The following is a 4,453-nucleotide window of genomic DNA, read 5'->3' as shown; positions in this document are numbered from 1 at the left end:
TAGATATCTGAATGGGTACCAAAATTGAGAACCAACGGGTTTGGTTTGATTCTCAATTTTAGATCAAGAATTGAAGAACCGAATAAGAGCTAAATCTCCCTAATATTTTTAATTAATTTATTTTAAATAAGTCAAATTATTTTATTTTTTCTAAATAAATTTGCTAACTAGTTAATTTAGCCTAAACCTAAAATAATGATTTTCCAATTTTCAATCCAAGCCAAACTTAGTCAAATTGACCTAAGTTTTACCCAAATCTTATATTCTACAGTAGTGTCATTTCTATCGTTCTGGAGAAATCAAATTAAAGTTCGACAATATCTCTCTTAATTATTGTGAGATTACGTTATTTTATAAAAGATAAGTTTGAATATTTCATTAGTTGAGTTAATGTAGTTTTGTAGATATTAAAAAATTTAATTATAGTACGGAACTCAAAAACTTAATTGAACCTAACTGAAATGAATGGAATAGTCGACGATTCCACTTACTAAATATCCAAAAATTTCATGTAGAACCGAATCGAACTGAACCAGACTGTGCCCAACCCTAATGATTTGCAAAAATGGCTCCAAGTTGAGTACTTCTACATTGGACTAAATCCAACAAACGGAGCTAATGTTGACTTTGCATATGATGGGTCAATTACAAAAAGAACAATGGACCAAGTGCATTTACTAGTGCACTGTGATCAACAGCGAGATTAATTAGAAAGAAAGTTGCAAGCATACACGAGGTTAATACTCTGCTTACTATTTCAGCACAACTAACACCACTAGCCAAAAGGTGGATAGTTTAACAACCAATCAAATAATGAATGCATTTCAAGTATCCGAATCAAAATGTAAACATTACGAGGAAAATCATGAAAGTGTAGATTGTAATTTGGAGAGTTCATTTGTTCAATCAGTAGACGATGTTAACTACACACATAATTTTTAGAAACAACAGAATAATCCACATTCAAACACATACGACCTAAAGCTAGAGAAATTTCCCAAATTTTCCTTGCAACAATAATCAGTCATATCAAGGTGCACCACGGCAAAATGTACCACCGAATTTCCAACAGCTAGAAAAGAAGACTTCATGGAAAGAAGTATTGAGAAAATTGGCAATATCATCAACTGAAGCGTTGACCAAGATAGCTGAAGCATCAAATAAGTTCATTCAACAAACTGAGGGGCTACTATATAGAATTTGAAAAATCAATGGGATAAATAGCTAAAGTACTTTTAGAGAGAACAAATCTCAAACAGCAGGTAATGGTAATAAATGTTGTAATATATGAAATTGGCATTCTACCAATCAAATTTGCTCCAGTTACATAAGAGTGTGTGCCACCTATCCCATTCTTCTAAGGCTTTGAAAACCACTAGAAGGGAAATTAGTTCAAACAATTAAAACATGTAAAGGTGTACAACTTTCCAAAATCACAGGTAAGAGACAAGTGATAGTGAATGAAAAAGTACATTTCACAAATGAGGAACAAGTAGATAAATATGAAAAATCAGCCAAGATAGTTCCATATCAAAAGTCAGATGATCCACAATTAAGGCAATCGTTCCTATCTAGATGGATTTGCCTCATGCCTTATTTCCTCAAAGACTGCAAAATAAGAAAATCGAAAAATAATTTGTAAAGTTCTTGGATAATTCGAAAGCTTCATGTCAACATCCTGCTAGTTAAAGCCATATCGCAAATATCGAGTTATGCAAATTTTTTAAATGACATCTTGTCAATGAAGAAGAAGCTCAATCAATTTGAGACCATCAAACTAAATGAGAAGTATAGTGCCATCTTTCAAAACAAATTACCTCACAAACTAAAAGATTCAAAGAGTCTCAAAATACCTTGTTAAATAAAAAATGATTCTACTTTAGTTGTTTATGTGATTCCGGAGCAAGTATTAAATTAATGCCTTTTTTGTCTATTGGAATTCAAGTTTGAAAGAGCTAATTGATACAACTATCTCCCTTCAACCGATGGGTAGATCAATTAAATATCCTCAATGAGTAGTTGAAAACGTGTTCTTTAAAGTGGGCAAGTTTATATTTTCAGTAAACTTCGTCGTCTTAGACACAGAGCCATGGGATACTTCACTACTAATCTTAGGTCGATAATTCCTATTAACGAATCTGGGGACTTTGAAGCAAACGAACTGACCTTGAGGATTGGTGAGGAGCAAGAGAAGTTCAAAATCTATACAACTATCGAGAAACCATCCCATGAAGATAATAGTAGAAAGGTTAAGGAAAAATAGTGAAAGAGCATTCAAAGTGCCAACATAAAAATGAGTTGGTGGAACAATAGGGAGCCTCATGGATGAAAAGTGAACTTTTCAAGCATGGAGAATCAAACAAAAGGTTATCTTAAATTGCCAACATAAAAATGAGTTGGTGGAACAATGCTGAACATTGTGAATTAAGCACTTATTGAGAGGTAACCCAATTTCTTATCATTTTATTTATTATGCTTTATGTATTTGATTTGCATATAGTTATTAGGTTGCATTAGTTTTAGGCATATTTTTATTTAATTAAAAAAGGTTATCATGTCTATTTTAAGCCTAAACCAAGGAAAAAAATATTTTAAGTCAAAAATAATAGAAAAAGAATGTGGCACATTTTTCAAAACTCTAGGGACATAACAAAAATGGTTATCATATACATCACATTATAGATTTTAAACTATTTCATGACTCTTATATTCATTTTCTTCTATCAAAGGTGTATAGATATTATCAGAGAAAAATTTAGGCAGTACCTTCTAACTTTCTTTCCTTACCCCTTTATGTTGCTTGATTGCACTTTTAAGAAATTGAGGACTATGTCTACTTTAAGTTTGAGAGTGGGAAGAACATTGAATTTTTAGTTTTAGTATTTACAATATTTAAAAAAAGATTGAAATAGATTTTCTTGTTTATTTTGTGCTTGTGCGGGTTAGATAGCCATCCAACGATGATGAATATAATTGGAATTGTATGTTGATTTATGAAGCGTGGATGTGTTACATGCTAAGATTAATTGATTCTTATCTATGTAAAATTTGATGTTATTTGCTTACAAGAGTGAAGTTTCGAATTATAAAGTAATGAGCTGATTCATATATTTGATAGGTTGAAATAGCAAAACTTGGATGCCAAACCCAAAAATTACTACATTGTGCCCTTGTTTGATCCCCATTATTTTTCAAATACATTTTTCTCTCTCTCTTTTAATCAAATATTTTTTAATAATGGATGATCGACCTCTTGAGGAAAGACTTTAGCTAGCGGATATGGATTACCTTACTTTCAGGAGCATTTCTATTGGCTTCATTGTGGATGTCACCCAAGTTCAACTTCTCCACAAGCTTCTACCTAAAGTACGAGCTTCGTCCTTAGCTGGAACTCGTTCAATGAATCAGAATTAAGGATTCAGTCTTGCATCATCGCTTGCTTGAGTGAACTCGTTAGAAAAAGAGAGACATAATATTACGCGCAAATTCAAAATTTTTCTTATTTTTATTTACACATTCTCCATCAATCTACTATCCTAAAATGCATTTTTCAATAAAAATGGGACTCAAACAGGCCATATATATCATTAGACCAAATTTAAAATAGTTTGAAAGTGATTCAACTGTTACAAGAAAATATGAATATGAATGAAGATTTCATGTGTGCAAATTGTGTAGATTGTCTAAGACTAATAAGATGAAAATTAGATTAAAAATCTTTTAATCTTAAGTTAGGAGTCGATTTTTGAAAATAAATGTTTAGTAAGAGGTATTCCACTAATCATGGTAATATATATATATATATATATATAGAAAAAAAAATGGTTTCATTGTGAAACATCTTTTCACAACCTTTATGACTCAATTGATTAAGTTGCAAGAGTATTTAAAACCGAATACCCTATGGTCATTTCACTTGGGAGCCATCGATCTAAAACTCGCTACAGGGTCATTTTAGAAAGTTTAATGGAGGGAAATCCGTGCATAAAATAATAATGAAAAAAAGCAATAATTATTACTTTTTTCATAATACATGTTTAGTTACACCTAAAACACTTATTTTAAAAACTTAGATCACTGACAATGAANCTCCACAAGCTTCTACCTAAAGTACGAGCTTCGTCCTTAGCTGGAACTCGTTCAATGAATCAGAATTAAGGATTCAGTCTTGCGTCATCGCTTGCTTGAGTGAACTCGTTAGAAAAAGAGAGACATAATATTACGCGCAAATTCAAAATTTTTCTTATTTTTATTTACACATTCTCCATCAATGTACTATCCTAAAATGCATTTTTCAATAAAAATGGGACTCAAGCAGGCCATATATATCATTAGACCAAATTTAAAATAGTTTGAAAGTGATTCAACTATTACAAGAAAATATGAATATGAATGAAGATTTCATGTGTGCAAATTGTGTAGATTGTCTAAGACTAATAAGATGAAAATTAGA

Source organism: Olea europaea, chromosome 11 (genome assembly GCF_002742605.1).
Source record: "Olea europaea var. sylvestris chromosome 11, O_europaea_v1, whole genome shotgun sequence".
NCBI classification, from domain to species: domain Eukaryota; kingdom Viridiplantae; phylum Streptophyta; class Magnoliopsida; order Lamiales; family Oleaceae; genus Olea; species Olea europaea.
This window is presented reverse-complemented; position numbering follows the sequence as displayed.